General features: G+C 40.0%; 2 non-coding genes across 2 annotated transcripts; both read right to left on the reverse strand.

Moving 5' to 3' along the window:
• Positions 1-10359: 10359 nt before the first annotated feature.
• On the reverse strand, positions 10360-10466 carry LOC141615577 (small nucleolar RNA R71). The gene has a single exon (XR_012529992.1). It is a non-coding gene; the product is annotated as a small nucleolar RNA R71 (small nucleolar RNA).
• Positions 10467-16790: 6324 nt separating this feature from the next.
• LOC141615626 (small nucleolar RNA R71) lies at positions 16791-16897 on the reverse strand. Its single transcript, XR_012530038.1, has one exon. It is a non-coding gene; the product is annotated as a small nucleolar RNA R71 (small nucleolar RNA).
• Positions 16898-23423: the final 6526 nt, after the last annotated feature.

The following is a 23423-nucleotide window of genomic DNA, read 5'->3' on the forward strand; positions in this document are numbered from 1 at the left end:
AGTATATGAGAATGATGAATGATATGGTAGAAAAAGAAAGTAGTTCGTATATGATGATGTGTGATGAAGTGGATTTGTAATGTTGTTGTATTAGCAACATGGAAATAGGATTTGTAGTGTATGGGTGTGGTTTGTGTTATGAAAAGTTATGAAAATTTAAAACATGCGAGTAATACATGATTGAAAGTTGAATGTTATATGAGCATGATAGGTGGTAATGTTTGACTTTTGGTAAGTAGTAACATGAAGAATAGAGGTTCAATGATATGTGTTTTGTATAACGAATTGGATGAAAAGCATGATGGTTGTTTATAACGTGGCACTTAATAACACGAAGTAGATTATTTTGTTGATTGTATGAGGAGTCGCGCAGATTTGAATGCGTAGTTGTAATCATAATGTTGAAATAATAATGAATGCATAGTACGTTAGGGTATGTGAGATAACATGCGGGTAGTATTCACGAGTCCGCATGACTCGATCGAGTGGGTTTGATTCGATCGAGTGGGTACTTGTCGTTATTTTGACCGAGAATCGTGTTTAGCTGGGCACTCGATCGAGTACCTCGGGCACTCGATCGAGTATGGGGTCACTCGATCGAGTAGCCGGGCTACTCGGCGAGTAAGTCGAGATCGAAGGTCTATTTGGGTTCTGAGTCGGGCACTCGATCGAGCATGATTGGGCACTCGATCGAGTAGCCTCAACTCGATCGAGTAGGTTCTCGTACTCGATCGAGTGGGGTCTATCTGTGTCATATGCGTATTTCGGGTCGTATGTTTGTCTTTTGACATTCGTTGCATATTACGTTTAATTCAAAGGTGTTGTATTACTTCTTTATGCATTGTTTTACGTATGTGTTGGTCCTGAAGCGTAAGTTACCCAATCTTATGTTGTAAAGAGTGGCACTATGATGAGTATGAGTTCGGTGGGGAGGACATGAATTATGAGTGATTATGATAGATGGTGGAAAAAGAAAAGGAAGATTGGTATAGTTTATTGAGGCAAGGCGCACGTTTTGCGAGACGGGATGAGTGATATGATTGTGTGTTGAGTAATGTAGAAATAAGTGAATATAGACAAGGGATGATGTGAGTATAATGAACGTGAGAATGAAAAGATTGAAAGTAAGAATGTGGATAGTGGCAGCTCGAGATGTGTAAAGAGTTAAGGAGGGAAATGGTTAGGAGTCGTGTGGGTTATGGATTTAGGTAGTGAAAGTTCGTTTAAAGGGGTTGAGAAGAGTAATATATAGTGAACTTTGTGGAGACATGTCGCGAGGTGTATTTATAGACAGTGAGTGAGTTTGGGAGGTTTATTAAAAGATGAAACTACTGTGTGAGTTCCTTGGGTAATTGGCGGTATGAAAGGAATTTTGATTTCTAGAAATGTAAGAAGGAGATGCAATTGTTGAACAAGAACGTTGATTCTATGGATGTATTAGTGGCAAGGGTGATTGATGACATAATAAGAGAATATTTGTGGTAAGAAAGAGGGAGATGATATCGATATAAAATAATGGGATTTGAGTTTTGGAGCGATGAGAAGGTAATTGGTGCACAAAAGGGTTAGATAGAAGTAATAAGGAGTTGAGCTATTAAATTGGTATTATTGAGTGTAAAGAGAAAAGAAGGATAAAAGTAAGCTGAGGAAAATGTTCACCGGAGTTATGTGATGTAAAGGTAAGGAATCATCGAAATGTGTGATAGTATCACGAAGATGTTAGCTGAAGGTTATATAGGAGTTTCAGGACAACATGAATGATAATGAGTTTCGAGGAATTAAGGAAAGTAAGAAGTTAGAAGAATATCCGCATGATATGAGATTTTGGTGGAGAAATGGATGATGATTCAATTAAGGAAAATATTGGGAAGAATGTTGAGATAATTTTGTTCATGGATTCGATGTTCGTTGTTTGGGATGTTAACCAAAGATAGAAAAGAAATCATGATATTTAGAGATGAGTGAAGAGGTTTGATGTCCTGGACAAAGGGTAGTGTTATGGTCTTTGACTAGTGGTTAAGGAAAAGTGTATATTAGAAAAGTGGCAATTCTAAAGAGGCTGATTTTGTAAAGACTGAATTGATAAAAGTATGGTTGTCAGGAAGTATAAGACATAGTCTTAGGAGGTGGTTTCTCATAATGAGTGTTAGCTGTATGGTTATGTATGGCGTAAGGTCTTTGGTGATGCGAATGGAAGAATGTGATGAGGGGCATGCGAGTTAAGCTCGGACGGCAGGTAACCTTTGTTGAGTGGTAACTTACGTGGTCAGGATTGACTAGTTGGTTGTGATTACGGGTCTATGATATGTGTAAATGTTTGTGTGAGGTTCTGACCTCACAAGAAGTGGTACGGTGTGATAATTATAAAGCTATTTTATGAATGTTCTGTAATATATATGTTGGACACGGTAGTTTAATTGAATGATATCCAAAAAGGTAATAATTTGATTAATTTGACATGGCTAGTTATAATTTTATGTGTATTAATAACACACGTGTATTCCGTGAAATGGTAGAGATGATGTTCATGAGATGCTTATCTGTTATTTCATATAATATGTTGCGTTGTGATAGAGTAAAGTGGATTGGAGTAAGTTTCCTTGTCCGAAAGGTTATTTCCGAGGCAGTATTTATGGAATCGTATGTAGTTGTGATGTCTATCGATGTGGTTGTGGTGCCTCGGGTGGTGATCCGGGCTCGATATTTAGTGTTGTGATGCGGGTAATTTCGCACTACGGTGTGGCTGTTGGTGGCGGCGTTGTGATGCCGTCACCGGTTGTGGTGGAGTAGGCGGGGTGATTATGATTTGAGTTTCGAAAGTACATACCAGTTATACATGGATTGTTGTTTTGTTTGATGTAGCTCTCTACGAGTTTCAGTTTGTGCTGATAGACAGTTGTCTTGCTTATTTATGTTTTCGTTACTAGGTTAAGTTGGGAATGAGGTAGAGTATGATGTGAAATAGAGTTGTATATGTTTCGTTGTTGTCATGGGATAGTGATAATCTGTTGATGGGACGCGGTTGTGAGAGGTTGTTACGGTAATGTTGATCTTGTTTTCAGATGAGACATCGGTAGACATGGTAATGGGAAATGATTCGTGGATCATGTGTTGTAGTGAGCTGAAAGCGGCAGGTAGTTCATAATCTTTTGTTGAGACAGTGAGTGTGGGGTGTTGGGGAAATTAGTGTCATGTTAAGTTGTGTATGAATTTTGCGGTAATGAAAGAAAGAACTTGAGGATCTAGTGTGCGTGTACGTAACGAGTGCGGATCGTGAGTTATGCTTCTGGAAGATAAGTGCTTTACATAGCGAGGTATGCTGGTTTGAAGTGATAATGGAGAGTTAGTATGGTGATTTTGCTACGAGCCTTATGGTATAGGTTAGGGGTGTGCAGATTGATTTGAAGTATGAGAACTGTTGAAGTAAGAGAGCCTTGAGAAATAGGAGTGATTATGGAAATGAGGTTATAGGCAGTTATCTTTGACATAGGGTGGTGATGAGGATAATGAGATAATATAGCTAAGGGTTTAGTATTAGCGAGTTACGAGGACGTAACATTTGTCTTAAGAGGAGTAGGATGCAATAAAAGAGAGTTTCATGGTGGTGCATGCGGTAATATAATTGGAAGTAGAGTGTTAGCGTAGCGTAAAGGAGGGATTTGTTTTGTGGACAATACTTATAAAAGGGCCATGGCCGTGCTCGTAGTAGTGTGATGCTTCAGAGTGGGGGAATATTTTATATAATGTTAACAGTTGGAGGATGATGTTATGAGTGTGAGTAAACTTCGAGGACGAAGTTCCTTTTAGGGGTGGTGGAATGTAACATTCCGTTTGATGTCTATGAGTGTCTTGGTATTGGATTTGATAGTTGATGATATTATGGAGCTAGCAGCATTAGAGGATGGTAGTTGGTTATGTATGGAGTTGGTGTCGTGAAAGATATATATGTGGTAGATACGATATAGTGAGTCATGTTGTGGAAGTAAACATAGTTGGTAGAATGGGGTTAAGAGTTCATGTTCTATGTTCGGTCGAGTTCTTGAGTCCTTAGCTAAGTTGTTGTGTCTTGGTCGAGTCTGGATGGTTGTTTTTATGTATGGGTTGAACTTCGGGGACGAAGTTCCTTTTAAGGAGGGAAGACCGTAATACTCCGTATTTATAAGTCTTGGGGTACTCTATCGAGTAGCCCTTACTCTGTCGAGTAAGGGCAAGTTGCGAAATAAAATAGTTTCGACTGTTGGGTACTCGATCGAGTAGTCGGGGTACTCGATCGAGTACCTTAGGTACTCGATCGAGTACCTTGGGTACTCGATCGAGTGTCCGGTTTTACGGGGGAGTTTTCTCGGGTTTTGTTAATTACGCGATTAAGGTATTTAAACCAATTCGTCTTTGTTCTAAATCACTTTTTACAAAACCTAAAACCTGTTTAAGAGAGAAAGCAACTTGTCTTCTTCCTAATCGCGTTCTTGACAATTCCCGGAGTTCAGACGGTCGGTTTGCATCGTAGTTTGTGTCGTTGGATTCCTTGCGTCGAGGGAGGAGAGTTCATAGAAGAGGCGTTTTGAGACAGCTGTAGATACCGTCTGCGTGTTGTGCTATCCAGGTAGGATTTCCTACTCAGTATTAGTCCCATAATGGGATATTGGTGATGTGCTGTAGTTAGTTAATTGATTTGTTGATTGTAATTGTGTTTGTGATTGTGGTTGTGTTGTTGATGGTTCTCGAGATGCGTTCTCGGCTGAGTGGGGTCACTTGCGGGAGTGATCTCACGCCCTAGTTTCGCCCTTAGTGGAACCCGCCACGAAAGGGGATGTGCACATTAATGGGACAGGGTTATCGCTCGTACGATGAGCGGGGCTTAGGTGGGAACGGCTGCGGTCCCCCATCGGGCGGGCTAGGTCCAAAGGGACCAAGATTGAGACGATGGGAGTTGGTGGTGTGTGTGTGTGTGTGTGACATTCAAATTTCTGTTTTATCTTATTGTTGATATATGTATTGAATTGTGTGATTAGTACTGACCCCGTTTAAATGTTTTAAAAACTGTGGTGATCCATTCGGGGGTGGTGAGCAGTTATTGAGCAGGTGTGATATGACGCGTATGGGATAGCTGGGATGAGTCATCACGTGGCGCTTAGAAGTCTTCCGCCGTGTCGGACGAAGTCTAGTAGCTTTGATAGTTTTAGTCAGAGACCGTATGAGAACCTTGTAATTCCTTTTATTAGTTTTGGTTTGAACATGTAATCACTTAATCTATAATTACTTTAAAAGTACGTTTCTTTATTGTCTTATGATATTCAGTACCTCGGGCAACCGAGATGGTAGTATCCTTATACCTGAGTGGTCCTGGTAAGGCACTTGGAGTATGGGGGTGTTACAGTTTTTTTGCGCGCAAAATGGAGATTGGGTTAACATCAGACTTATGTAAGCCCGATGTAATTGTCCACTAAATAGACATGGGTTCTATTAGAAACGACATGTCCATTAAGGTCAGAAATAATGGGCATGGGTTTAAAAACACACCCGATGTACATAGGTTTATATGAACATCGGTTTTTTGAAAAAATATGATGTGCATAATTATTACATCAGATTTTTAAAACATCAGATGTCCACCCACTGATGTCCTTGACAGGTTTTGTAGTAGTGTTGGATGGTGCCATGGTGGCACTTGAGGTCCTTCACGGGGTTGCCCGCTTCGGGTGCTAGTCCTCGTTCTTTGATGGTGGTGGGTCTAAAGGTTGCTTCCTTCATTTATCCCGAAAGGCTCATGAGGCAAATGGGGCTTCAACAAAAGGTGCCCGCTCAAGATACCCTTGTCCAAGAGAATGTTTTCCGGAACTCCGAGCTTGTGGAGGTCTTCGAAAGATGGTGGGCCACTTGGCCGCTTTGGGAGGTACCAAACCCCGTTGCCACGTCATGGGTGACTCCCGCTTATGTCAAGTGGTCACGAGCTCCGTCCTTGGAAGAGAGGTCCAAATTCCGTAAGGACGAGGTTGTCGACTTGAAGTATCGAGAGGTTGGCAAGGCCAACCGTGCCTTCTTCGAGGAGTATGTTGATGGAGCTAGCCCGGATGTGATGAGACCACCAAAGAGGAGAAGCTCGGGTCCCAAGAACATGGTGGGCCATGCATGGGCTCGTTTCGGGTCGAACATGGGGTCTTGTGCTAGACCGAAGGCCGTCGCCATCTTAGATCCGTCGAGGATCCGTTCTGAAGAGGAAATCCGTGCTAGGCGGGCCAACAAGAAGAACAAGGAGAAGATGTATCCCGAGGGAAAAGGCAAGAGTAGAATGGAAGAGTGAAGACCTCCATTACCCACTTTATTATTATGTTGTATTATTGTTGTGAGTTTTTATTATGTTGTACTAGCTAGTTATTGTATGTTTTGTGCTAGTTTTATTATGTGAGGTGTTTTAGTTGACACCTTAGCTTTGACAAGTTATAGACTCGTCGAGCTCTATTTGTTGTTGGAATTGTAATCCCTCCCATTATTAATTAAATAAGAGGATTGCTTGTGTCAAAAATTGTGAACGCTTGTTTCTTCTATCCATTTTGTAAAGGCAATTCGATTTGAATCATCCTAAACATTTGCACTTGGGAAAGTAGGATTTTTGTAGGAAGGGAGAAAGGCTCTTTTTGTATTTTTTGTGGGAAAGGGGAATGCTTTTCCCTTTCTTTTTTGATGGGGATGATGTTTTGTATGTGGGTGATGTTTATTTTTTATTACGGGGATGGTTGTATCCTCCTTGTGTAAGAAAGGACTGCCTACGTATCCACCTGAAGAGGTGAAATTAAACCATGATCGTAGTTCAAAATGTTTTGTAAATTTCATTGGGTTTTGTGGTTGTATCCCTCATGTATAAGAGGGACTGCCTACGTATCCACCTGAAGAGGTGAAATCAAACCACGCTCGTAGTTCAGGGGTTTTTTTTTGTTTTAGTGCAAATGGATGTTGCCTTTAACTGATCAAAGGACCTTTGAAACGGGCAAGGTGCCGCAACTTAGACTCGATAAAACATGCAATATCAAATCAGAACGCGTGTGAGGAACTTGACTTGAAAAGGGTTGAGGTGGTTGCTAATTGTAAAACTAGGCTAGGTCGTTGGTTTCTATGGTTCAAGGGTAGTATTTCTTGAGTTGGTCTAGGTTGGTCGGGTTTGTAAAATCCTCCCCATCTAGGTCACTCAGTCTCACTGCGCCCTCCGAAAGTATTTTCTTAACCAGGTATGGCCCGGCCCATTTGGATTTGAATTTTCCCCTCGGATCGACGGGTAGCGGTGATCGGACTGACTTGAGGACCAAGTCGCCTTCTTGGATGTTCCTGGGTTTGACCCTCTTGTTGAATGCCCATTGTATACGTCGTTGGTATAGCTGGACGTTGTGCAAGGCGTTGAGTCGCCGTTCGTCTAGAAGAGTGAGTTGTCCGTACCTTCGACGGGTCCATTCCGCCTCAGGGACTTGACTCTCCAGTAGGATGCGTAGAGAAGGGACCTCTAACTCTACCGGTTGAACTGCCTCCGTACCGTATGCTAGGTAGAAGGGTGTGGTGCCTGTCGGTGTTCGAAGGGAGGTTCGGTCCCAGAGTGCGAATGGGAGTTTGCTCGGCCAATCGCGGTAGTTGTCTTGCATTTTCTTGATAATGGTGACAAGAGTTTTGTTAGCTGTCTCGACCGCTTTGTTGGTTTAGGGATGGTAAGGGGATGATCGATGTCATTTGATCTTGTATTAGTCCAGCAAGGCCTGAGTTTCCGCCCGGAAGTGAGAGCCTTGATCGCTGATGATCTCATGAGGTACCCCATATCGGCAAAGGATGTTGTTCTGGATGAACTTGGCCACTTACTTGACAGTCAAGACTGTATATGACTGCGCTTCCACCGATTTGGTCAAGTAGTCGATGGCGACGAGGACGAAATAATGCCCCTTGGTGCCTACCGGGTTGACTTTCCCGATGATGTCGATGCCCCAGGTTGAGAAAGGCCAGGGCGAGGTCATTGTGTATAAAAGGGATGGCGGTATGTGTTGTATGTTGGCGAAGATTTGGCAATTGTTGCAATGTTTGACGTAGTTACGGCAATCGGCTTCCATGGTGGTCCCGTAGTAACCTAGTGATAAGTGCATATTTTGTATACTTTCACCCCCTATATTAGCTCCATTTTATTTGATATTTAGCACTTATCATAGTATCATAAACTAATATTTGTTGTCCTAGGTGTATTGTTGTGTTTGTTACGGTTTTGTAGGAATCTAAGCATTTAGAGGCTTTTTCCTATCATTTTATACACCAAGTTCACTAAGCTAATCAAGACCAAGTGTTGGACTAAGCATGGAGCATTAGATTGGGTTTTGCATGGAGAAATTGATGGATTAATATGAGTAATGCAAATGTTGCCAACAATCAAAGTCAAAGCCCAATGTTCAAGTCCAAGTCAAGGTGGAAATCATAAGATTCCAACAAGCTTAGGATGCTCATTTGGATGCTCATAGGAGGATTTATGAAGCATTAACCGGGTGCATTAAGGATCATTTATCGCAAACATTGGATTCCTCACGCAATTAAGTGAGGAATTAAGAGAAAATGCCCGGATAACCACGACCCCGATCGGGGCCATGCAACCCCGATCGGGGCCGCAGTCATCTTGATTGTTTACGTTTCTTCTTCCTCTCCTATAAATAGGAGAGGTGTTCCAAGGTCTTGGGCATCCAATTTTATGTCCAAGTTTTAGTTTACAATAGCCTTAAGCATTATAATTCTCTCAATAGTTTTCATATTAGTTTACAAATTAGTTAATCTTATAGTTCTTCAAACATTTGGTTCTAAGTTATTTCAAGCTTTTGGTTATACATTGTTCTTCCATACAAGTTCTCTACTTTTAAGGTATTTCTACTTATAGTTTATATCTCTACATTTCTATTTCAGTTAATTTGTTTAGATTACTTTAGTTTAATTCTTCCACATGTTAAATCAATTAGTTTATATAAATCATACAATTATGTTCACCATTTCTCTTAATTCAGTTTGCAATTTACATTTTAGTATGAGTAGCTAAATTTCCTAGTCTAAGGGCTAGGGGAGCCATGCATAAATTCAATATATAAACATGATAAAATAAGTTAATAATAATATTGTTCATATTGCTTCTATCACATGCTTGCATCGTCACGTTTAATCGTTGTTTAAGGCCTTATTCAAATGATTAAGTTTGTTCATTCGTTCTATAAGTCGAGAGGCACGGAATTGAATTAGACTAAGCATGTATAGTAGGACGACATAGTCATGGACGAGAGTTTCTCTAGGACCCGGTCTATGGTTGATGCTAATGCCGCAAGGTGGGTATCTTTAAGCCTAAGCAATTGACAATGTTATTAGTACCGAATTTATCATAATCATATGTTTACTCTTGCATGTGTGACCCGAACCCCTTATACTCTCTTTTATTATATATTTTACATCATAATTCTTATTAATCAGCAATCAATTCAACCAAACCAAACCAAATCGAAGTCGACCTTGATAAAAATATACCCATAGCAATTCACGACGTAATTCCCGTTTCCTTGTGTTCGACCCCTATTACTACATTTATTTGTGTTTAGGGAATTTATCTTTGCATAGATACGCGATAAGCCTATCAAATTTTGGCGCCGTTGCCGGGGACACGGTTTTATTACCAATTGAATTGTCGATTTTTATCTTGTTTTATTTTGTCTTGAGGAACACTTGTTCCTTGAGACCGTTACTTATCATTTTCCTAGAAATTTTTGTCTTATGCCCAGGTCCTCTCGTAGTGGATAATTGCTTTCACCGGATTCCGAGCCCGAGAAAACCTTTAGAAGAAGACGACGATTTTGGAAGGAAGTGAAAGAAGCCACTTCTCCCATACAAGTTGAAAGTGCTAGAAAGTCTTACTTAGACGATCTAGAGGTTCTTGAAGAGGAGGAGGTTTCAAGTTCGTCAACTCCACCACCATCACTATCTACTACCAAAAAGATGGTGAAACTTTCCGATCACTCAAAGCCCACTGCGGCCATGCTTCCGGCCGGAATCACAACTACTCAAATCACCGCGCCGGAATTCGAGATCAAGCCGGCTTTCATTAGCCTTGTGGAGAGGAAGCAATTTGGAGGAAGTCCTTTGGAGGATCTTAATTTGCATGTGCAAAAATTTTGTGACTATTGCTCCATGATCCATCAAACGGGCGTCTCGCAAGCCCAAATAAGGGAAATACTTTTCCCTTTCTCTTTGAAGGACAAGGCCAAGCTTTCGATCAATAGCCTTGACCGCACCACCTTGGGAATCACCAATTGGGAGACATTGGCTCTTGCTTTCTATCAAAAGTTTTTTCCACCGGAGAAAACTCAAACTTTGAGGAGCCAAATCACCGGATTCTGTCAACAAGCTCTTGAGAACTTATATGAAGCTTGGGAGAGGTACAAAGAGCTTCAAAGGCAATGCCCACATCATGGGCTAGATGATTGGTTTCTAGCAATAACATTCTACAATGGATGTTGTGCCGAGTCGCGAAGGATTCTTGATTCCGCCAACAATGGGCAGTTTGATCAAATTGACACCGATCTTGCTCATTCCACGATCGAATCTATGGCGATCCATGATGCCCAATATGTCAATTCCCGAGTTGTGCCATCCAAAGTTAAAGATGAATCTTCTAACAACTCCATTTTGCTAGCTCAAATTGCTTTGCTCCAACAACAATTGGCGGAAAGGGATGCTAGAGATTCCGTTCAACACGTCAATGCCATGTCCTCAACAAGCCAGATCGTTGTGTGTAAAGGTTGCGGAGGTGCGGGTCATTATGCCGCTAATTGCCGAGCCCCCATTGAAGAGGTAAATGCTTTTCAAGCTTTTAGACAAAGTTCATATCCACCGGGTACATTTTCCAACACTTATAACCCGAATTCAAAATTCCATCCGAACTTGTCTTACACTAGCAATAATGTGCTTAACCCTCAACCGCCACCACAACAAAATGCCTATGTTCCTCAACAACAAAAGTATATCCCTCCACCGGGTTATCAAAATCAACAAAGGCCCCCACAAAACAATTACCAACAAAATCCACCACAAAATGGCCAACAAAACAATCAAGGAGTGGGTAAGCTCGAGGGCATGATCATCCAAAAGCAAAGGGAATTGTTGGCTCAAATTCAAAAAAATGATCAAGCTCATAGTGCCGCGGTCAAGATGTTAGAACAACAAGTGGCTCAACTAGCCGCTTCTAGCTCTCAAAAACAGAACGGCCAACTACCTCCCCAAGGTGAGCAACCACATGAAACCGTTAATTCTATTTACTTGAGAAGTGGCACAAACTATGATGGGCCATCCATGACTTTGGATGATGAGGTGGTTGTTAAAAAGACTAAGCTTGGGGGAAATGACAAAAAGAAGGCTAGTGAAGAGCCTATTGTTAAAGATCGTGTGCCATTTCCTCATCGATTGTTGATGCTAAAGAACAAGAGCAAGCTTGATGCCAAAGATGTTGGGTCTCCTATGCCAAAAGAAAGTGATGAGGTGGTTGTTGAAGAAATCTCTCCTAATGCTAAGGAGAGTGATGTCGTTTCAAAGAAAGTGGATGCTCCTAAGGAGAATGAGAAAGAGATAGTGAAAGATGTGGAGGATGCTCCTCCCAAGGAAGTTGTTCAAGTAGCATTTCCCCATCGTCTAGCAAAGCACAAGGAGGAAGGTAAGTTTGCTAAATTTTTGGAAGTTTGTAAGAATTTGCAAGTCACTATCCCATTTATGGAATTGCTTACCCAAGTCCCTTCTTACGCAAAGTTTATGAAGGAAATCCTCTCAAAGAAGCGATCCTTCAATGAGGTTGAGACCATTGCTTTCACCGAAGAGTGTAGTGCACTCTTACAAAACAAGTGTCCCCCGAAACTTAAGGACCCCGGTAGCTATTCTATTCCTTGCACTATAGGCAAATATACCATTGATAAGGCCCTTTGCGGCCTAGGTGCTAGTGTAAGTGTCATGCCCTATTCCCTTTGTGAAAAACTTAACATGGGTGCTTTAAAATGCACAAGTATTACATTGCAAATGGCGGACCGTTCTTTAAAGCGACCTATAGGTGTCTTAGAAGATGTTCCCGTCAAAGTTGGCAAGTTTTTCATACCCGTTGACTTTCTCATACTCGATATGGCCGAGGACTCACAAACCCCAATTATATTGGATAGGCCATTTTTATGCACCGCGGGTGCGTTAATTGATGTGAAAAATGGGAGGTTGACGTTGGAAGTGGGTGATGACCGGGTTTCCTTTAGCAAAAACAACACCATAAGAAGCCCAATGTTACAAGAGTCTTGTTATTTATTTAGCACTGTGGACTCTTCTTATGCCTCTACTATGCTTGGATCCTCACTAATGGATCCGTTGGAGGACGATGTTGGTGTTGTTTGTTTTGTAGGTGATGATGCTAAAGGCACTAATGCTAGGAGTGCTAAGAGGAAAAAGAAATTTTATTTGAACAATTTCAAATGGTTGCGGAATGCAAAGATAGCTATGAAATGGAGCTTGGTTGGTGGCAAGCTCAAGAACAAAACTTGAATCGAATAGCTTCTTACGTCGTGTGGGACGTTAAACTAGCGCTTCTTTGGAGGCAACCCAAGCTTTTTATTGCTTTTATTTATTTTTGTTTTTAATTTCCTGCAATTTATTGTTTTTTCGTAGATTAGTAATAAAATGATCGACTTGACGATGTTTCTTTTTTGTGATCTTTAGGTGAAAAGGAAGAAAGAAGGTTTAGAAGTGAATATAGCACGCTTCCCCATACAACAACCCCGTTCGGGGACGTGGTTTTCGAGAAACAAGAAGGGAATTAAATCAATGCGGAAAAGAGTCAAAACCTGAAGAGGAGGTCAACCCCGATCGGGGTCGTGGTTTTGTGATTTCCCGGCCTTCTTTATATACGGGTAAAAAAAACGGGGTGATCAAATTCTTTCGATTATTTTCACACCCGATGGTATTTTCTCTTCTTTTCTCTTCCATATTTCTGCAATTCTTCACCTTAATCACAAAGAAACATCTTCATCTCCCGAATACATGCTAGCTTGGGGGAGATTAGCGAGTCGAGTATGTTTTTCATTGCTTTGCATTTTAGTTTAGATCTTGCAACCCATTAAACATAACCTCTAGTCCTTCTTGTTTTGTGCTTTGAGCCATTTTTATGGTTTGATTGGGTAATTTGGATAGTTGGCACATTGAGGACAATGTGATGTTTAGCTTGGGGGGAGATATTGCATTTGCATATAGAATAGTTTGCATGTAGTGTAGAAAATTTGAAAATTTTTTAGAGAAATTTTTGCTTTGTGCTTGCTTGTAGCCTACTTTCCTCTTTGCTTATCCTAATATTGGCTTATTACTAATGATTTATTCTTTCATGTTGGGATATTAGCTACATGGGGTTGTCTTGACATAGTAGGTGGGAGATGAAGAATGAACCAAATGGCTTGATCTTGACTTGTGGCAACCTACAAAATGGTAAGGTAGAACCTCTTTAGACCGATGCATCCATATCCGGTCTCTCTTAGGTGAGTGTAGATGTCTCCTTATTATGTGTGTTTCATCAAAACGCACAAGTATGGTTCTCATGTCATCTCTTGGTAAGCATGCATTATTTTGCTAAATCATTTTGGAGCCATTCACATGAATATAATTGCCTTCTTGACCCCTTTCACAAACAATTTTCCCTAGCTACATTATAACTTGCCTACCTTGTTGAGCTAGTAGCTTGTTTGGTTTTGTTTGGGTGCTCAATTGGGATTTGTTTCAAAGTGTGAATATCATGTGAGCTTGGTCTTAATGCTCAAGAAAGAAAAAAAAAGAGAAAAAAAATGAAAAAGTTGAAGTGATGAAATTGGAAAATGAAAGAAAATGAAAAAAATGAAGATGGAAAAAATGAATGAATGAGAAAAAGCATGAAAAAAGAAGTATGCATTGAAAAGAAAGGAAAAAAAAAGAAGAAGAAAAGATGTGGGAAATTCTCATGCATTATACACATATTTTGGAGAGTTTTCTTATGATTTGAATTGCAAAATTGGGTTAGAATTGGGATTGAGCATCCTTACATTTGGTTGTTGCTAGCTTGACATTAGCTCCATATTACCATAATTCATTTGTTCCCCCTTCTTACCCATTACATATTGCCTTCTTCCTACCCATTTGGCTTCTTTATCATGCTTGCATTTGATTGTTTTGGCTTAATGGTTTTGATTGTTTACCATATTATATTGCGGGCACATTATTATAGGTCGAGGATAGTCGAGTGTTTATTCACAAAATTGTCCTTTCACATAAAAAGAGTTGAGTGCCCCGTGAGAGTCCATAAGTCAAAAGATCATGCAAGAGCTTAATGGTTCATTTCAAGTTTTCCATGCTACGCCGTCATGTAAATCTCATCCATGTTTTTGCTTTGTCCTTTGCCCATGTTGATTCGGGTTTTTAAATCATTTTGCATAGCTTGTTTGGATAGTGCAATTGATGGGATTTGGTTTCTTGCTTGAGGACAAGCAAGGGTTTAGCTTGGGGGAGTTTGATAAGTGCATATTTTGTATACTTTCACCCCCTATATTAGCTCCATTTTATTTGATATTTAGCACTTATCATAGTATCATAAGCTTATATTTGTCTTCCTAGGTGTATTGTTGTGTTTGTTACGGTTTTGTAGGAATCTAAGCATTTAGAGGCTTTTTCCTATCATTTTATACACCAAGTTCACTAAGCTAATCAAGACCAAGTGTTGGACTAAGCATGGAGCATTAGATTGGGTTTTGCATGGAGAAATTGATGGATTAATATGAGTAATGCAAATGTTGCCAACAATCAAAGTCAAAGCCCAATGTTCAAGTCCAAGTCAAGGTGGAAATCATAAGATTCCAACAAGCTTAGGATGCTCATTTGGATGCTCATAGGAGGATTTATGAAGCATTAATCGGGTGCATTAAGGATCATTTATCGCAAACATTGGATTCCTCACGCAATTAAGTGAGGAATTAAGAGAAAATGCCCGGATAACCACGACCCCGATCGGGGCCATGCAACCCCGATCGGGGCCGCAGTCATCTTGATTGTTTACGTTTCTTCTTCCTCTCCTATAAATAGGAGAGGTGTTCCAAGGTCTTGGGCATCCAATTTTACATCCAAGTTTTAGTTTACAATAGCCTTAAGCATTATAATTCTCTCAATAGTTTTCATATTAGTTTACAAATTAGTTAATCTTGTAGTTCTTCAAACATTTGGTTCTAAGTTATTTCAAGCTTTTGGTTATACATTGTTCTTCCATACAAGTTCTCTACTTTTAAGGTATTTCTACTTATAGTTTATATCTCTACATTTCTATTTCAGTTAATTTGTTTAGATTACTTTAGTTTAATTCTTCCACATGTTAAATCAATTAGTTTATATAAATCATACAATTATGTTCACCATTTCTCTTAATTCAGTTTGCAATTTACATTTTAGTATGAGTAGCTAAATTTCCTAGTCTAAGGGCTAGGGGAGCCATGCATAAATTTAATATATAAACATGATAAAATAAGTTAATAATAATATTGTTCATATTGCTTCTATCACATGCTTGCATCGACACGTTTAATCGTTGTTTAAGGCCTTATTCAAATGATTAAGTTTGTTCATTCGTTCTATAAGTCGAGAGGCACGGAATTGAATTAGACTAAGCATGTATAGTAGGACGACCTAGTCATGGACGAGAGTTTCTCTAGGACCCGGTCTATGGTTGATGCTAATGCCGCAAGTTGGGTATCTTTAAGCCTAAGCAATTGACAATGTTATTAGTACCGAATTTATCATAATCATATGTTTACTCTTGCATGTGTGACCCGAACCCCTTAGACTCTCTTTTATTATATATTTTACATTTTCTTATTAATCAGCAATCAACCAAACCAAACCAAATCGAAGTCGACCTTGATAAAAATCTACCCATAGCAGTTCACGACGTAATTCCCATTTCCTTGTGTTCGACCTCTATTACTACATTTATTTGTGTTTAGGGAATTTATCTTTGCATAGGTACGCGATAAGCCTATCAAATTTTGGCGCCGTTGCCGGGACACGGTTTTATTACCAATTGAATTGTCGATTTTTATCTTGTTTTATTTTGTCTTGAGGAACACTTGTTCCTTGAGACCGTTACTTATCATTTTCCTAGAAATTGTTGTCTTATGCCTAGGTCCTCTCGTAGTGGAGAATTGCTTTCACCGGATTCCGAGCCCGAGAAAACCTTTAGAAGAAGACGACGATTTTGGAAGGAAGTGAAAGAAGCCACTTCTCCCATACAAGTTGAAAGTGCTAGAAAGTCTTACTTAGACGATCTAGAGGTTCTTGAAGAGGAGGAGGTTTCAAGTTCGTCAACTCCACCACCATCACTATCTACTACCAAAAAGATGGTGAAACTTTCCGATCACTCAAAGCCCTACGCGGCCATGCTTCTGGCCGGAATCACAACTACTCAAATCACCGCGCCGGAATTCGAGATCAAGCCGGCTTTCATTAGCCTTGTGGAGAGGAAGCAATTTGGAGGAACTCCTTTGGAGGATCCCAATTTGCATGTGCAAAACTTTTGTGACTATTGCTCCATGATCCGTCAAACGGGCGTCACCCAAGCCCAAAAAAGGGAAATATTTTTCCCTTTCTCTTTGAAGGACAAGGCCAAGCTTTGGATCAATAGCCTTGACCGCACCACCTTGGGAATCACCAATTGGGAGACATTGGCTCTTGCTTTCTATCAAAAGTTTTTTCCACCGGAGAAAACTCAAACTTTGAGGAGCCAAATCACCGGATTCCGTCAACAAGCTCTTGAGAGCTTATATGAAGCTTGGGAGAGGTACAAAGAGCTTCAAAGGCAATGACCACATCATGGGCTAGATGATTGGTTTCTAGCAATAACATTCTACAATGGATGTTGTGCCGAGTCGCGAAGGATTCTTGATTCCGCCAACAATGGGCGGTTTGATCAAATTGACACCGATCTTGCTCATTCCACGATCGAATCTATGGCGATCCATGATGCCCAATATGTCAATTCCCGAGTTATGCCATCCAAAGGTAAAGATGAATCCTCTAACAACTCCGTTTTGCTAGCTCAAATTGCTTTGCTCCAACAACAACTGGCGGAAAGAGATGCTAGAGATTCCGTTCAACAAGTCAATGCCATGTCCTCAACAAGCCAAATCGTTGTGTGTGAAGGTTGCGGAGGTGCGGGTCATTATGCCGCTCATTGTCGAGCCCCCATTGAAGAGGTAAATGCTTTTCAAGCTTTTAGACAAAGTTCATATCCACCGGGTACATTTTCCAACACTTATAATCCGAATTCAAAATTCCATCCGAACTTGTCTTAGACTAGCAATAATGTGCTTAACCCTCAACCGCCGCCACAACAAAATGCCTATGTTCCTCAACAACAAAAGTATATCCCTCCACCGGGTTATCAAAATCAACAAAGGCCCCCACAAAACAATTACCAACAAAATCCACCACAAAATGGCCAACAAAACAATCAAGGAGTGGGTAAGCTCGAGGGCATGATCATCCAAATGCAAAGGGAATTTTTGGCTCAAATTCAAAAAAATGATCAAGCTCATAGTGCCGCGGTCAAGATGTTAGAACAACAAGTGGCTCAACTAGCCGCTTCTAGCTCTCAAAAAAAGAACGGCCAACTACCTCCCTAATGTGAGCAACCACATGAAACCGTTAATTATATTTACTTGAGAAGTGTCACAAACTATGATGGGCCATCCATGACTTTGGATGATGAGGTGGTTGTTAAAAAGGCTAAGCTTGGGGGAAATGACAAAAAGAAGGCTAGTGAAGAGCCTATTGTTAAAGATCGTGTGTCATTTCCTCATCGATTGTTGATGCTAAATAAGAAGAGCAAGCTTGATGCCAAAGATGTTGGGTCTCCTATGCCAAAAGAAAGTGATGAGGTGGTTGTTGAAGAAATCTCTCCTAATGCTAAGGAGAGTGATCCCGTTTCAAAGAAAGTGGATGCTCCTAAGGAGAATGAGAAAGAGATAGTGAAAGATGTGGAAGATGCTCCTCCCAAGGAAGTTGTTCAAGTACCATTTCCCCATTGTCTAGCAAAGCACAAGGAGGAAGGTAAGTTTGCTAAATTTTTGGAAGTTTGTAAGAATTTGCAAGTCACTATCCCATTTATGGAATTGCTTACCCAAGTCCCTTCTTACGCAAAGTTTATGAAGGAAATCCTCTCAAAGAAGCGATCCTTCAATGAGGTTGAGACCATTGCTTTCACCGAAGAGTGTAGTGTACTCTTACAAAACAAGTGTCCCCCGAAACTTAAGGACCCCGGTAGCTATTCTATTCCTTGCACTATAGGCAAATATACCATTGATAAGGCCCTTTGCGACCTAGGTGCTAGTGTAAGTATCATGCCCTATTCCCTTTGTGAAAAACTTAACATGGGTTCTTTAAAATGCACAAGTATTATATTGCAAATAGCGGACCGTTCTTTAAAGCGACCTCTAGGTGTCTTAGAAGATGTTCCCGTCAAAGTTGGCAAGTTTTTCATACCCGTTGACTTCCTCATACTCGATATGGCCGAGGACTCACAAACCCCAATTATATTGGGTAGGCCATTTTTACGCACCGCGGGTGCGTTAATTGATGTGAAAAATGGGAGGTTGACGTTGGAAGTGGGTGATGACCGGGTTTCCTTTAGCAAAAACAACACCATTAGAAGCCCAATGTTACAAGAGTCTTGTTATTTATTTAGCATTGTGGACTCTTCTTATGCCTCTACTATGCTTGGATCCTCACTAATGGATCCGTTGGAGGACGATGTTGGTGTTGTTTGTTTTGTAGGTGATGATGCTAAAGGCACTAATGCTAGGAGTGCTAAGAGGAAAAAGAAATTTTATTTGAACAATTTCAAATGGTTGTGGAATGCAAAGATAGCTATGAAATGGAGCTTGGTTGGTGGCAAGCTCAAGAACAAAACTTGAATCGAATAGCTTCTTATTTCGTGCGGGACGTTAAACCAGCGCTTCTTGGTAGGCAACCCAAGCTTTTTATTGCTTTTATTTATTTTTGTTTTTAATTTCCTGCAATTTATTGTTTTTTCTTAGATTAGTAATTAAATGTTCGACTTGACGATGTTTCTTTTTTGTGATTTTTAGGTGAAAAGGAAGAAAGAAGGTTTAGAAGTGAATATAGCACGCTTCCCCATACAACAACCCTGTTCGAAGACGTGGTTTTCGAGAAATAAGAAGGGAATTAAATCAATGCGGAAAAGAGTCAAAACCTGAAGAGGAGGTCAACCCCGATCGGGGTCGTGGTTCTGTGATTTCCCGGCCTTCTTTATATACGGGTAAAAAAAAGGGGAGATCAAATTCTTTCGATTATTTTCACACCCGATGGTATTTTCTCTTCTTTTCTCTTCCATATTTCTGCAATTCTTCACCTTAATCACAAAGAAACATCTTCATCTCCCGAATACATGCTAGCTTGGGGGAGATTAGCGAGTCGAGTATGTTTTTCATTGCTTTGCATTTTAGTTTAGATCTTGCAACCCATTAAACATAACCTCTAGTCCTTCTTGTTTTGTGCTTTGAGCCATTTTTATGGTTTGATTGGGTAATTTGGATAGTTGGCACATTGAGGACAATGTGATGTTTAGCTTGGGGGGAGATATTGCATTTGCATATAGAATAGTTTGCATGTAGTGTAGAAAATTTGAAAATTTTTGAGAGAAAGTTTTGCTTTGTGCTTGCTTGTAGCCTACTTTCCTCTTTGCTTATCCTAATATTGGCTTATTGCTAATGATTTATTCTTTCATGTTGTGATATTAGCTACATGGGGATGTCTTGACATAGTAGGTGGGAGATGAAGAATGAACCAACTGGCTTGATCTTGACTTGTGGCAAGCTACAAAATGGTAAGGTAGAACCTCTTTAGACCGATGCATCCATATCCGGTCTCTCTTAGGTGAGTGTAGGTGTCTCCTTATAATGTGTGTTTCATCAAAACGCACAAGTATGGTTCTCATGTCATCTCTTGGTAAGCATGCATTCTTTTGTTAAAGCATTTTGGAGCCATTCACATGAATATAATTGCCTTCTTGACCCCTTTCACAAACAATTTTCCCTAGCTACATTATAACTTGCCTACCTTGTTGAGCTAGTAGCTTGTTTGGTTTTGTTTGGGTGCTCAATTGGGATTTGTTTCAAAGTGTGAATATCATGTGAGCTTGGTCTTAATGCTCAAGAAAGAAAAAAAAAGAGAAAAAAATGAAAAAGTTGAAGTGATGAAATTGGAAAATGAAAGAAAATGAAAAAAATGAAGATGGAAAAAATGAATGAATGAGAAAAAGCATGAAAAAAAGAAGTATGCATTGAAAAGAAAGAAAAAAAAAAAAAAAAGAAGAAGAAAAGATGTGGGAAATTCTCATGCATTATACACATATTTTGGAGAGTTTTCCTATGATTTGAATTGCAAAATTGGGTTAAAATTGGGATTGAGCATCCTTACATTTGGTTGTTGCTAGCTTGACATTAGCTCCACATTACCATAATTCATTTGTTCCCCCTTCTTACCCATTATAAATTGCCTTCTTCCTACCCATTTGGCTTCTTTATCATGCTTGCATTTGATTGTTTTGGCTTACTTGTTTTGATTGTTTACAATATTAGATTGCGGGCACATTATTATTGGTCGAGGATAGTCGAGTGTTTATTCACAAAATTGTCCTTTCACATAAAAAGAGTTGAGTGCCCCGTGAGAGTCCATAAGTCAAAAGATCATGCAAGAGCTTAATGGTTCATTTCAAGTTTTCCATGCTACGCCGTCATGTAAATCTCATCCATGTTTTTGCTTTGTCCTTTGCCCATGTTGATTCGGGTTTTTAAATCATTTTGCATAGCTTGTTTGGATAGTGCAATTGATGGGATTTGGTTTCTTGCTTGAGGACAAGCAAGGGTTTACCTTGGGGGAGTTTGATAAGTGCATATTTTGTATACTTTCACCCCCTATATTAGCTCCATTTTATTTGATATTTAGCACTTATCATAGTATCATAAGCTAATATTTGTTGTCCTAGGTGTATTGTTGTGTTTGTTACGGTTTTGTAGGAATCTAAGCATTTAGAGGCTTTTTCCTATCATTTTATACACCAAGTTCACTAAGCTAATCAAGACCAAGTGTTGGACTAAGCATGGAGCATTAGATTGGGTTTTGCATGGAGAAATTGATGGATTAATATGAGTAATGCAAATGTTGCCAACAATCAAAGTCAAAGCCCAATGTTCAAGTCCAAGTCAAGGTGGAAATCATAAGATTCCAACAAGCTTAGGATGCTCATTTGGATGCTCATAGGAGGATTTATGAAGCATTAATCGGGTGCATTAAGGATCATTTATCGCAAACATTGGATTCCTCACGCAATTAAGTGAGGAATTAAGAGAAAATGCCCGGATAACCACGACCCCGATCGGGGCCGCAGTCATCTTGATTGTTTACGTTTCTTCTTCCTCTCCTATAAATAGGAGAGGTGTTCCAAGGTCTTGGACATCCAATTTTACGTCCAAGTTTTAGTTTACAATAGCCTTAAGCATTATAATTCTCTTAATAGTTTTCATATTAGTTTACAAATTAGTTAATCTTGTAGTTCTTCAAACATTTGGTTCTAAGTTATTTCAAGCTTTTGGTTATACATTGTTCTTCCATACAAGTTCTCTACTTTTAAGGTATTTCTACTTATAGTTTATATCTCTACATTTCTATTTCAGTTAATTTGTTTAGATTACTTTAGTTTAATTCTTCCACATGTTAAATCAATTAGTTTATATAAATCATACAATTATGTTCACCATTTCTCTTAATTCAGTTTGCAATTTACATTTTAGTATGAGTAGCTAAATTTCCTAGTCTAAGGGCTAGGGGAGCCATGCATAAATTTAATATATAAACATGATAAAATAAGTTAATAATAATATTGTTCATATTGCTTCTATCACATGCTTGCATCGTCACGTTTAATCGTTGTTTAAGGCCTTATTCAAATGATTAAGTTTGTTCATTCGTTCTATAAGTCGAGAGGCACGGAATTGAATTAGACTAAGCATGTATAGTAGGACGACCTAGTCATGGACGAGAGTTTCTCTAGGACCCGGTCTATGGTTGATGCTAATGCCGCAAGGTGGGTATCTTTAAGCCTAAGCAATTGACAATGTTATTAGTACCGAATTTATCATAATCATATGTTTACTCTTGCATGTGTGACCCGAACCCCTTAGACTCTCTTTTATTATATATTTTATATCATAATTCTTATTAATCATCAATCAACCAAACCAAACCAAATCGAAGTCGACCTTGATAAAAATCTACCTATAGCAATTCACGACGTAATTCCCGTTTCCTTGTGTCCGACCCCTATTACTACATTTATTTGTGTTTAGGGAATTTATCTTTGCATAGGTACGCGATAAGCCTATAACCTAGCCGCGTGATCTTTCGTGTAAGCATCATTGCACTCATGTGAGGGCCACATTCCCCGTCGTGGACCTCTCCCATGACTTTTTTGGCTTTGTGATGGTCAATGCAAAGGAGGAGAATTCCTTGGGATCTTATTTCGTAGAGTTGGTTTTGGTTTATCACGAATTGTGATGCAAGTAAATGGATGGCTCTTTGTCCTCTTTGATCAGAGTTGGGAGGGAATTTGTTTTTGGTTTTGTAGTTGAGGATGGCTTGTTACCAAGGTTCATCATGGCTTTCCTCATCGTCGTTGATGGCACAAATGTGAGCCGGCTCGCTCCTTCTTTCGACACATAGGGGCATCGATGTCATATCGTCAGGTATGTTGATGAGCGCGGCAAGTTTTGCCAGGGCATCCGCAAATTGATTTTCCTGTCGTGGCAAGTGGAAGTAGTCGATTTTGTCGAAGAACTCGGCCTCTTGATTGATCTTTGCTCGGTAGGGAGCTAAACTTTCACTTCGGATTTTCCATGACCCGGACACCTGATTGATGATGAGCGAGGAATCGCCGTGGACCCTCAAACTCTTGATGCTAAGTGTGATAGCTGCTTGTAGGCCGATGAGACATACTTCATATTCAGCGGTATTGTTGGTGACGGCGAAGTCTAGTTCGACCGAGATCGGAACATGTTCTCCCTCTGGCGATATTAGAAGGATTCCTACCCCAAAGCCTCTCAGATTAGACGCACCGTCGAAGTATAGGTCCCATGCGTCGGAATCGGCACAAAGGATGTCTTCGTCAGGAAGTGACCATGTGTCGGTCGTTAGGTCCTCGTTGACGGGATTTTCTGCCAGGAAATCGGCAACTGCTCTTCCCCTGATAACCTTGAGGGGTACAAACTTGAGATCAAACTCGGACAACATGAGTGTCCACCTAGACAACCTTCCGTTTAGTACGGGTT

This window comes from Silene latifolia, chromosome 11, assembly GCF_048544455.1.
Source record: "Silene latifolia isolate original U9 population chromosome 11, ASM4854445v1, whole genome shotgun sequence".
NCBI lineage: Eukaryota > Viridiplantae > Streptophyta > Magnoliopsida > Caryophyllales > Caryophyllaceae > Silene > Silene latifolia.